At 45.6% G+C, this 13104-nt stretch overlaps 1 protein-coding gene across 7 annotated transcripts in view; it reads right to left on the reverse strand.

Annotated features, from left to right (window-relative positions):
* The window catches only part of NUMA1 (nuclear mitotic apparatus protein 1), a 72928-nt gene that overhangs the window by 35546 nt on the left and 24278 nt on the right, over nucleotides 1-13104 (reverse strand). Inside the window, exon 1 of one of the 7 annotated variants that reach the window (XM_040489183.1) lies at nucleotides 6167-6313. The exons of 2 other annotated variants lie outside the window; for them this stretch is intronic. The gene's annotated coding sequence lies outside the window, so the exon portion shown is untranslated. Of the gene's footprint in view, nucleotides 1-5331; nucleotides 5516-5821; nucleotides 5999-6166; nucleotides 6314-13104 lie in introns of those variants that run through there. 4 more of the 7 variants (XM_040489181.1, XM_040489186.1, XM_040489185.1 and 1 more) reach the window with 4 other exon arrangements.

A 13104-nucleotide genomic window follows, 5' to 3' on the forward strand; every position in this document is an offset into this window, starting at 1 on the left:
AAAATAAAATAAAATAAAATAAAATAAAATAAAATAAAATAAAATAACTATAAAACTTCGGGCGCCTGGGTGGCTCAGTCAGTTAGGTATCCAACTTTGGCTCAGGTCATGATCTCATGGTTTGTGGGTTCGAGCACCACATCGGGCTCTGTACTGACAGCTCCGAGCCTGGAGCCTGCTTCAGATTCTGTGTCTCCCTCTCTCTCTGCCCCTCCCCCACCCATGCTCTGTCTCTCTCTCAAAAATAAACAAACATCAAAAAATTTGTTTTAATAAAATAAAATTACTGTAAAACTTGTAACAGTAAAGAATCCTGCATTTAATTCAATGTCCACAAGCTCGACATGCAATCTTTCTGTTCCACAGAAAATATAACATTCAAGGCTGTTCTTCAACCCTCCTCTTTGGGACATGGTGCCCTTAAAACATAGAACATGGGTGCCTGAGTGGCTCAGTCAGTTAAGCATCCGACTTCAGGTCATGATCTCACAGCTCATGAGTTTGAGCTCTGCACTGGGTTCTGTACTGACAGCTCACAGCCTTGGAGCCTGCTTCGGATTCTATCCCTCTCTCTCTGCCCCTCCTATCCTCGAGCTCGCTCTCTCTCAAAAATAAACATTTAAAAAATAAAAAAATAAAACATACAACAAACATGGTTTTTCAGACAGGCATGGGTCTGAATGGTGATCCCATGTGACCTTGGTCTTGTGACCTTGGACAAGTAGCGTAAGTTCTTTCGATCTCAGTTTCCTCTCTACAAAACGGGAATCACAAACACTTCCCTGGGTTACTGTGATGCTTCAAGACTAAGCAGATAACGCAAATAGCATAGTGCCTGGTATATGGTAGGTATACAATACACAATCACTAATCTTAAGCAGAAAGGTTGATTTCTGGCTCGTTCTGCAGGTATCCAAATTCTACCTAACAAGTCCTTAATGGGAAAACTCTCCAAATTCTGGATTTGTATATCTCCCACAGAAATGTCAAAGACATGGTTCAAATGAGGGACTGGATGATGCCACATCCAATTCTGGCAGAGATCTCACGGGACATTTAATGAAGGATTAGGTACCTGTCCTGGCATTCCTGCTTCCAATTTCCCTTTCCACTGAGAATCAGCCAACTGCCTGCCAACCTGCCCAAGAGACCACATACCTGGTGACTAAATATTCCTCAACACCTCCCAGGAGCTCCCAGAATTCCCACAAATCATGGGGGCAATCAGTCCCACCACCCACCTCCTGTCACAGGTACTCAGTCTGTCACTATTCCAAGAAGAACAAGAGTGGTTAAGAGTCACATCACCTGTAACTTTCCCCACATATTAGTATCCCCTAAGGTGTGGGTTCTTTGGAAACAACATTTGCTAGGCACCTTCTGTGTTCAATGTGTTGGGACTCCATTCTTGTCCATAAGGTGCCCACTGTCTAGCAGGGGAAAGATATACATAAATCTGATGGTAATCCACTCCCTATCATTTCTTATTCCTTCCTATGCAAGTGTATAGTGCTTATCAAACAAGCAAAAAGGTTATTTTCTTGCTCCATAAATATGTTCATCCTGTGCTGGAAGACACATGGGAAATGGGAGACAATGATATGGCCCCTACCTCTGAGGAGCTTACAGCAGGATGAGGAATGATATTAAACATACACGAAGCATTAAAATATTGAAAATAATTAAATGCTAAATATAACTGTTAATTATAATTAAGTGCTTCCTGACCCCACAAAAGCCAATAATACCCACCTGTAATACCAACATCACAGACTTGGAAATGAGCCAATTCACCTGGGCTTTGGTAAGACCCAAGTGAAGTGGTAAAGGGAACTCTCAGGAGGGCAAAGAAGCTAAAGGGCCTAAATGTTCTTCAGTCTTGGATGATTTTCATCCAGCATGGCCTATCCATCAGCACTGAATGCCTAGCACCCTGGGGCAAAGCAAGGATGAAGACAGATGGTCTCAACTACTGCACCACAAAAAGACTCTTCTAGTGCTTGGCCAGCCTAAAGTTAGAGGGACCATGCTTGGTCCTGGTGAAGGCAGCAATGGCCATGTTCTATTGGGGCTTCTTAAAAAAAAAAAAAAAAAAAAAAAAAAAAAAAAAAAGTCTAAGCTATTTAGGAACAAGGGAAATGAGGCCCAGATCACCTCCCCCTCATCCCCACTGTTGCCTCTAGACTTGCTGTCTGGAGAGGTCCAAAATTTCGGTCAGAAATTTTATTTGCAACCGGAGGTGTATCTTGCCCCCTCTGAGAGATTCCACAGCTGTGCTGCTAAAAATGACCTGAGGTTTAACCAACCTCTTCCCTTCATCTCAGAGGCAAAACATACAACCCTTATGTCCTCCTTGGGGGAGCCTGTCTAAAACTAGTTCCACTGCTCAGGAAAACTGGTATCAAGGCCAAATGCCTTCTTCTGGGCTCCCCAGGCAAGGAAACAGGAAGAATCCAATACTCAACATGAGGCACTCCAGAATGACTTTGTCACCTCAAAGCCCATAAAGAAGCACTTTTCCACAGACAGGACACTGAGGTGGGAGCTGTTAGGACAGACAGCCACTCATTTCTCTGGTTAACGAATGACTGAAGCCAGTAGCATGGCTAGTCTTCGGATTGGGACTATAGCTTTAAGCAGGCCTTGGCTTAGAACCTGAGAGCTCCCAGCCAAAGCACCATCCTCCCCACCCTCCCCCTGAAATCTGAGGCAAGCCCCACCCAGAAGACTGGGTGATGGTCATGGTGATGGAAAAACAGATCCCCGCATTGTAGCTCAGAACCATTTCACAAAAGGATCTGAGATCCACCCAATGCGATCAGGTACGACCCACCCACAATCCCCAAATAACAAACAAACCAAGGCTTCTCAAGGCACCTTCAGAGTTCCCACCTACCCATTTATGTGAAAAGAAGTACCCTCAGAATCTCAAACAGAGACTTCACAGACCTGGTAAGGTGCCCTCTCTTCCCTGAGTTCAAGAAGGAACCAAGACACAAGACACAGAAGAAGCTACCTTATAAACTTATGGCCTTGCATCCTCTTTACATTTTCAAAACCGATATAATGTAAATTCCTACATCAGGACCAAGCCCCACATTTACAGGAATCCCTGTTTCTAGAAAAGATATATCAGGACAAGGAAAAGGACACTCAAAGACACATAGCCACCTGGCCTGTACCCTCTCTGGGTCTTAAAGAGTTAAAACCTAGCCATGGTTTCCTACCAGGACTGAAGCTAATGCAAACCACCTGCTCAGATGCAAGGACCAAGACCAGAGGGTCAGGTTGCTAAGCTTTGGGGTCTGTTCAAGAAAAGTTTCAGTTCCAAGGGTTTAACCAAGTGATAGGTCAAATGCCAGAGGGTCTGAGTTGTGTTGTGGCAGCACTGCTCTCCTTACCCCAAGCCCCCCCCAGCTCCTTTCGAGACCATCTTTAACTCACTTACTGCCTGCCAGAACACCAGCCCTACCTCAAGATAACACCAAAGTGAAATTTGGTCCCAGAAAACTACAAAATTGTACTGATCACAAGCCCCTGCCTCCACTGAAAGCTCATTCTCTTAGGTGATAGCTCCCACTCCCAGAATTTCTTGGCCCAAATCCCACACAAACTCCCACCTCAAGGCATCCTTTCCCAAGCCCCACCCCCTCTCTATCCCTTATTTCCAAAGGCTCACAGGCTCAGAGCTCACAAGGGAAATGTCTGAGTGCACGTGGGTGGCTCAGTGGGTTAAGCATCCAACTCTTGGTCTCAGCTCAGGTCCTTGATCTCAGGGTCTTGAGTTCAAGTCCTGCACTGGGATCCACACTATGTGTGGAGCCTATTTTAAAAAAAATAAGGACACCTGGGTAGCTCAACTGGTTAGGCTCTTCATTCCAGCTCAGGTCATAATCTCAAGGTTTGTGAGTTTGAGCCCCACATGGGGCTCAGAGCTGACAGTGGGGAGCCTGCCTGGAATTCTCTCTCTCTGCCCTTCCCACCACCCCGCCCCCCACCCCCTGCTCTCTTTCTCAAAAATAATAAACATTTATTTAAAACAAAACAAAATGCCTGTCCTATCTATAAGCCCATGTTCAATGGCAAGATTTGCCACTACTTACTCTGACAGCCTGCCTGCCTGCCTGCAGCCATAAAAATTCCATGCTCTGTACACCTTTCTAAGAGATATCCCACCATCGAATAACCCCCACATCCAAAGAATAAACACCCTGATCTTGAGGGAGGTCCTCCTCCTCTAACTCTGGGAGGAATAGGTCAGGAGGCACCGGCAAGCAAGCACCCAGACCTCACCTGGTAGGTTACCCCAGAGAGGGCCAGCAAAGGCCAAGCTATGTCACCATCAACTAATTCATCATAAAGAACAGAATAGGAAATATCTTGCTGGTGCATCTCTTGGCCTGGAAGACATAAAAGGCTTAAGGACCAGTGGCTCCAAGAGCAGCCCAGGTGGAAAAAATACAATCCTTTTCAACTCCTGTGGTGTTCAGGATAGGCTGTCCTGTCTAACTCCACAGGGTTTCTCTGCATTCCTGAGATCAGGGCAAACCAGCTTGCTGGGTATATTTCCTGGGTCCCCTAAAAGGGACTCACTCTGGACTCAGGCCTCCCCCTCTTCACACAGACCAACCCTTCTATGTAGCCTAGAATTTGGCCCAGAGCTCTGGTGAGGAACAAGAGAAGGAATGCAAGGGAAACCAAGATTTCCCTGGTTTCTTCAAAAGTGGCTTACTGATATCTGCCCCTCCCCCCCCCCCCCATGCTCTGCAACGTCCAGATCAGAAGGATGTGGGCAAAAGGGTTGCCATCACGAAGCAGACCTGGGGCCTATAGCCATATACTGCATATACACACCCAAGCCCCCTTCAGCAGTTCATCAGCACCTGCCCCCACTGCTGTATTCACACACCCTGGTCGCTACCCGCGGCCAAAATGAACCTTTTTCACTCCCCACCACTGCGTACACACCCAGGCCTCACTCAGGAACGGAGAAGCTCTGTTGAGCTGTCTCTACAGCTCAATGTGCAGGCGCACGCTTTCCCCCTCTTAACAAAAACACGCTGACATCTATCTACGCGAGGGGGAAAGAAAGCAACCCTTTGCTCTCAAAGGCGCCAACTCCCGGATGTTGGCAAGCTCTGCTCCCAGCGCCTGTTTCTGAGTGTTTACTTGCGCTCCCTCTCCTCTCCCTCCCCTTTAGGGATGGCGCAGGAAAGCGGGGGGGGGGGGGGGACTCCACCGCACCCCCTCGTCCATGTTTGAACAAAAACCCAGAGAAAGAGGGAGGGAGAAAAAGTCTCAGTGCAGGGGGGGGGGGGGGGGGGCCCTTACCAGACTCCCAAAGCCAAACGTATCTACAGGTTTTAATCCGCCATTAGCATTTAAATCTTGAAAGGAGAGGAGGTAGGGGGGGCTAGTGGAAAGTAACCCCACACACAAAAGAAAAGTTGTTGGTTTTCTTCTCAGTCAGCCTGGCAGGAGCGATCTTCCTGGCTGACAGCCAGAAGTGCGTCACAGCCAGGAGTCTGCTTTCTTTAAAGGCACAGCAAGCTTCCGCGATCTGGGAGTACAGCGAAAGCAGGGAACTCTCGGGAAGGGGGGGGGAGGGGCGCCAGTCGGGGGCAAGGAGAGGAGGGGCGCACTGGAGAGGAGGGGCCGCGAAGGCTAGGCCCACGAACGAAAGACTAGGACGCACGGGAGGGGGGAGGGGGGTGCAGGAGCCAGCAGACAAAAAAATCCTGAACGGCAACAGTGGCAAGAGCCAAGGCAAACTGTGGCATAAATACACAAAACACATCTCACAGTGGCCTGCCTGACAAACCTGGTATCACCCGGACACTCCCCCTTCGCTCTCTTAACACAGCAGTGACAGCCTGTCCATCTCTCTGGCCAGCGACGGACTGCCCTGATGATTAGCTCAGCCCCTGCCTGGCGGCGCGCGGAGCAGGGAGGAAGAGCCGGGAACAGAGGCTTTGGAGGGGGAGCAGGACACAGGCCCTTTCACGCGGGGCTGCTTCCTGCCGGCTCCAGGGCGGGGCGGCTGTGTCTTTAAGCACACACATGCCGCTCACACACAAAGCGCCGGCCTCCTTTCGCGAGCGCCGCCTGCCCTGGGACAAGGCCACCCCCCAAGCCCATTCCCAGAGGGAATCTCTCCAGCCCGTACCTTCTGCGTGGCAAGGCCAGGACTCCGCGCTCTGCCCGCTCCTCCCCCTCGGCCACCCAAACAAGAAGCCCAGGCAGATTGTGGCCTTGGAGTGCAGGCCTGCGCGGTCCTGTCCGGGTGGCTGCGTGCTATTGTCGACTGTGGAATGGCCGCCAAAATCCCAGCTGTGCTGCCAGAACCTAATCCCCTGTTCCGCTGAGCATTTGTGGGGAGGGGCCGAGGGGCCAAGGCACGGGACCTAGCACGGCAGGCACTGGCTGGAGCCCCTTCACAGTTACAGGCACTGGGACTCATGGGCAGAGCCTACAGGCTCTGCCTCTCCTCCATGGCGGGTAAGAAAAGATGTCGGACTCTTAGAAAACAAAACCACAGCATTTCCACCCACTGAACAGTGACTCTCACCAAGACTCCAAGAGAAACTCACCAGGCAGTTATGAGGACACCGCCCCCCCATCTTTTATTTAGACCAAAAATATTAAGCACCTACTATGTGCAAGGCACTGCTATAGGACATTGAGGGCGTATACAAATATGAATTAAACCCAGCCTCTACATTGATCTAGGTTATAATTACACAGAAAATAAGAAATGTGCCTTGAAAATTATATTTCAAGACAGTATGTGCTAACTCCCACAAAAGAATATAAAAATTCTAAAAAGAGTAGGTAAAAAGACTAAGAAAACGAAGTGATATTTCAATTTGGATCTTGTAACAGGTAGGTAAAATTTCCCCAGACAGAAGTAGATAGAGGAGGGTGGGGGGAAGGAAAAGCAGAGAGGACTTGTGGAAGTAGTCTGGGAACAGACTTAAAGGGTGAGGTGGGGTCAGAATTAAAGAATCTTGAACTTGAAACCAAGAAACTGAATAAAGATGTGAATGTTTATTTTTAACACAGAGATGTGATACGATGAGAACTGAACTTTCAGAAATGATTCTGGTATATAAAAAAATGAAGCTAACAGCAGGGAGGCAGGTCAGAGGCTACCACAACAGGAGACAGGTGATAAGGCCACAAAAGAGGGTAAAATGAGGGAAAATGGAAAGAAGAGGAATGAGACACTGCAGAGACAGGATGAAGACAAGGCAATGGTTGGAAGCAGAGAGAGAAACTGTAAAGGAGAGAAAAGTGTGAGGGATGACTGGGAGGACAGCAAGGCCATCTATAGATTTAAGTGGGGGAGATGACACAAATCATGTAAGAAGAGAGAAAACAAGGTAGAGTAAATAGCTACTGCTTACTGAGTGCATACTATGTGCCACACACCCACTGTTCCACTGGCCTAATGTGTATTAACTCATTCATCTGAAAACTCCTGGTGAAGCAGATACTGTTACCACTCAACTCTACAGATGAGACTGAGCCACAGAGATGAAATAATTGGCCCAAGATCACATGCCTAGCGAATAGCAGAACTCTATACCGCTTGCTGCTGTAGGACCCTGGCAGGTAACCTCTGAGCCTCCATATCCCTATTTATAAAACAAAAATAAAGATACCTATTTTACAACAAAAATATACATGAAAAAAAATCTACTTTACAAAGGTTATAATGAGAATTAATTCAATAACATCTATAAGATGCCCCACACACTGGCTAGCACATAAGGCACAAGGTGGTGCATAACAAAGGTTAATTCCAGCTGGGCACTTTGGCACCTTGTAACCAAGGTGTCCATGCAGAAGTTGGCTTTTTGTCAGGGAAGCTAGTAAGGGTGCTCCTCCCTGGAGTGAGAGCATGGATCCTTAGGATGCCTGCTTTCCTTCCATCAGTCTGCCTCTCTGGATTTTACTTTAAGGTCCAGCTCAAATGTCAACACCTCAAATACTCCTTAACAGGTATCAGTGATTATCTTAAGGAGGAGTCAGACTATGAGGAACTTTCTACACTGTATGTTTCTTTCATATTTGAACTTATTTTTAATAAACATGTATTCCATTGGTAATCAGAAAAACGTGTCTACCTTCTGCATTTGGTACTTGTACTGCCTTAACCGTAGACGCATGGAAGTCTTATCCTCACATCTAGAATGTAAACTCCTCAAGAGCATAACTAGTTCCATCTCTCTATGATCCCCCACAGTATCTAGCACACTAGGGGTCCATGTTATCTATCCCACTGAAATACATCTGGATGATAGCTTTCCAAATTTAACCTTCTCAGCACCAGAGAATGACTGTGGTGAGTGGTGGGGGTCAGACCAAGGCCCACTGCTGCAGAGACTCCCATCACCCTGCTTCTCCCAGCCCTGTAACTTATTCCCACAGGATCGCTCGCAGTCTGTGGTTGGCAATTGCTATTGGTAGAAAGGAAAGTTCTTATTCAAAGAAGGACCAGGAAAGCCAAACCAAAGCAAAATCCAAAGCTTTTATAGAAAAGCCAAGTGGCAAACATAATTTAATAACTGGCACAATCAACACTCCAGAATATGTATGAGGTGAAAATAGGAGGCAGGCCTGCTAAAACTGTCCTGGCCACATGTGGCACTGTGCTAACCCTGAAGCTCCCTAGCACATTAAAGAGTTGATACTGTGTCTCAAAAGAATACAAGAGATTCTCACCCCCCCTCCCACTCCGCAGCTCTAAACTCCAGGCAACAGCTTCCAGCTGTGCAGCCTCAGAGGGCTGAACTCTCCTCTGGAACCTCTCCACCAAAATTGCCAAGCTTCCGGGCCTGCTCTTCAGGACAGCCCAAGGAGCTGGGCCAGTTTCTCCAGCCTCTCCCTCCCCCACCACAGTGCTGCCACTCCCCTCCTGTGTCCCCACCCTCCTCCTGGCCTAGCCAGGCGACAGGCAGGCCATATGGCTCCTGCCTGATTCCACAGCCCCTGTTCAGTGTCTTCAAAAGACCAAGATAGAAATGGTAAAACCATTTTTAAAAGAAAGGAGAGAGGAAGGAAGAAAAATGACACATGGCTAACACAAGATTCAGAAGAGCATTCAGGTAGAGGTTGGTGATGGGTATGGAGCACACAGGATGTTTCAAAGGGTCCAGTAATACCACATCTCCTGAGCTGGGTGGCAGGTGCATTGGTGTTTTATTATTTTTGTTTAAAATGTAAACGTTACAGTTTTTAATGTATATTACCATTTTAAAAAGCTTAAAGGAAAGACCGCAAGAGAGCAATTCCCCTGAGATGACCCAGGGTAGGGTGGCTCTAATACAAACAATTCACCTGACATTCATGGCCCTCCATGACCTGGACCCAGTTTTACCTTCTACTAGAGTTACTTATGCCCTTACCCAAACGCTCCACGCTGGTCTTCTCACTGTCCTCTGAAGTCCCTCTGAACCTCCTATCTCAACCTTCTAGCCTGGAAGAGAAGCCTTCACTGTAGGAAGCCATAGGCCAGGGTCCAATGAGAGCCTCTCAGTCCCTTCAGGCCCTCTCACTAGGAAAGTTGGCAAGGGCAAATGCTCTTATAGATCCACTGCCCTATGTAATGCCTTCTAGTCTTTCCTCTGCCACTTGATGTCCTAGCATAATAAATACCTAAAGACTATCATTATTGTTTTTGCTGTTACTGTTGTAATTAATAGCTAACACTTAATGAGCACTTAGTATGCACCAGGCACAATGCTAAACACTTCCCTGCTTTATTTTGCTTAATCCTCACAATAACCCAATGACACAATAACAAATACTATGATTACCCATCTCTATTTTACAGAAAAGTAAACTGAGAAAGATTAAATAACTTGCCTAAGGTCACACAGTTGGTAGGTGTCGGAGCCAAAATTTGAGTCCAAATGGGTTTCTCCAGAGCCCATCCTCTTACATGGTCATCTCATCTAGTTCTCTCAACAATCTATAAGGTAGGTTTTATTTCTATCTTAAAGATGAAGAAATCTGAGTCTCAGGAATTAAGTGACTTAGTCACATAAGTAGCAAATTGTCTCTGTGGTCTCTACATTATTCTCCAATGCTCTTAAATAAACAATCATTGAATGAATAAATAAAAGCTAGTACATAGCACATTCTCAGAGGCTCCAAGAAGCCTTGTGCCTCTATACCTCCTCATAAAAATCAACTCTTTGATCAAAACAATCAAACTTCTAACTTTATTATTTTTTAATGTTTTTATTTTTGAGAGCGTGCACACACGTGTGCACACACACTCATGTGGGAGGGAGGGGCAGAGTGAGAGAGACACAGAATCCAAAGCAGGCTCCAGGCTCCTCTCTGCCAGCACAGAGCCGAACGCGGAGCTCAAACTCACAGACCGCAAGATCATGACCTGAGCCAAAGTCGGACACTTAACTGACTGAGCCACCCAGGCACCCCTCAAAGCAGTTCTAATCTTAAAAGTAACCACTAAAGAGCTTTTTTCTGAAGATACAAGAGCTTTACAAACATTAAAGGACCAAAACTACTCTGAAGAGGCAAGAACAGAAGAATTTTCTATTGGGAGGGATGTTGGACATATCTCTAGGGTGAGAAGCCACGGAGAAAGAAGGCTGGAGGAAGCACCGTTGGCTGGAGGGAAGGACTGCTGTTTCAGAACCCTGACCTCGAGCTTATTTACCAAGCCTCACCCTCCCTCTCCAGAGGGTAGTGCTGAGTAATGAAGCAGTGTTGGTAAGCCTGTAACTTCCAGAGAAAAGCAGAGGGCAAATCAAAACCCGGAGAGGATTCATTATAACATCCAAGAGGCCCTATTTGGTTCTCCCTGAAGAAGGGCTTTTCTACAAAACACCTAAGAACCTGTTCACCCTGTTTCATTGTCACAGAGGAGTAAACGGATCTGTCCCTACAGGCAACATATCTAGCACAATGTTTGTGCACAAACACAGAACTGATGATGAGAAAGCTAAAAGAAACGGAAGGAGGAAGAGTTTCAACGTAAAGACTTGCAACTACTCCTGGAAACAGCCACACCAGTGGTAAAAACACACTAGATTTGGTATTGGAAGCCCCTGGAGGTTAAGTTCCCAATAGACTACCTACTAAATTTATGACTTTAGGAAAGTCACTGCCCTAGCTTGGGTCTCAATAAAAGAAGGTTATTGGTATTAGATAGATCATATCTAAAGCACTCTAAAAATTTCCCATGATTCTTTCTGCAGGACACCATTCTCAACAAGAACAACAACAAAAATCTTTGTAACAGAACTAATCTCAGAATCTGCTCAAAACTTCACCAGTTAGGGCTTCCTTTGCAAAAAAAAAAAAAAAAAAAAAAAGCAAATCCCCTAGGAAACAAGCATTTTGTTTTTTACCCTACTGGGTCCCACCCCAAAGGAAGGCACATGTGGGTGCTTTACTAATTCAGATGACAGAAGGTGGTCCTTGGAAACTGGTAGCACCAATTTTGCATGGGGCACAAGCTGATTGGAGCTATACTCAAGGTATTTACAAGGTTTTGTAAATAAAAGTCACAGACAAAAGTGCAATTTATAATTACATTGGTCTAGAACGCCTAAATAAAAACAGCTTTCTATACTTGGTCAACAAATCACAGAATCTCAAAGTTGACAGACCTTAAAGGTCATCTAGTCCCAACCTACATTCATAGTGGAATACATGTGACAACTCTGCTGAAGATTTGCTATCTCCTGCCTGAGACAGAAATTTTACAACCTATTTGTATGTCTGAGCAAGGTCTGCTGATTTGACACAACTTATGATTTCAGCTGGAGAATAAGGATTCTGCCCAGGATCTGGTTTGTTTAAAATAAGCTTTAAGTAACTAAAAAACTCAGATGACCCCTCTCTCTTCTCCCCTCCTCCCCCTCTCCTCCCACCCCCTCTGCTTTATCTTCCATGTCTCCACCTCCTACACAGCGCTGAATCCCCTGTTTCTCTGGTTCCAAATCTACTTCTCCTATCACACCAGGATGCCTTTAATATCCAAAGATATGAACAAACACAAATATTAGTAAGGGCTGGATTTCTAAATAGGATGCTAGATTGCCTCAAAAACCAAACTTGTTAATATGCTCCTAGTAAGTAAAATAAACGGGAACGGTGTCTAACGTGGCCATGATTTAAAAACAACAACAACAACAACAACAACAACAACAACAACAACAACAACAACAACAAACCTAATATTTTAACGGACTTTAAAAATGTAAGGAAGGCTATGTCTCACATCTTAATTAATCCCCCCCTGAAAACCCCTAAGAAACAAACAGGTTTATTCCAATTTTAGAGAATAGAAGAAAATACCTGCTTCAATGTCAACCTGCAAGATTGCAGAGCCAGAACTCAAGTCTTCTAAAACCAGGGCTCTCTCCAGCACACCTCAACTACAACTTATACTTTTCTTATCAGTATAATCCTTAAGGTGTACAAAGCACTTACACATTCCTTGATCAAATGGTTTCTGCTACAACTAACTCATGGTATGGGCAAGTCTTAGGTGTCATTTTCTCCATTTTTAAAGATGCTAAGTAACTTGAACATCATTAGATAAAACAACATCCCCATGAATCTGGCATCATTGTGAAGGATGAGAGTTCCTCACCAGCAATTTTCCTAAAACTGAAATCCTCCCTCCACTTTATGACCAAATTTTTAAAACAAAAACAACAAAACAAAAAATACTATTTGCAATACAAATTCTTCAAAATATATAAGATGGGTTACTCCTTATTTGGGACTAATGAAATTTAATCAGGGACATTCAACCATAAACATGAAATAAACACCTGTAAATACTGTGTTGGAGACTCAAACATGAACTAGACAGGTTTACAATCCTGTGGAGAAAGAAACATACCTATAACTCACCTTAATACAAGGTGAAAGGACACAGACTTGGACAGTGCCAACGGGAAGGTGAGAGAACACTGGGAAGTCTAGACTTCTAGGGGACACACCAGAAAGGCAGTGTCCTGAGCAGAAGGCTTACTTGTGTGCACTTTTTCAAAAGATGAATCTGGCATAACATTGAGTCCAGGGGCAGAACAGTGAGGTGGCAATTGCAGCAGC

The sequence above is a fragment of the Herpailurus yagouaroundi genome, unplaced genomic scaffold (genome assembly GCF_014898765.1).
Source record: "Herpailurus yagouaroundi ecotype Mexico unplaced genomic scaffold, PumYag 180, whole genome shotgun sequence".
NCBI classification, from domain to species: Eukaryota; Metazoa; Chordata; class Mammalia; order Carnivora; family Felidae; genus Herpailurus; species Herpailurus yagouaroundi.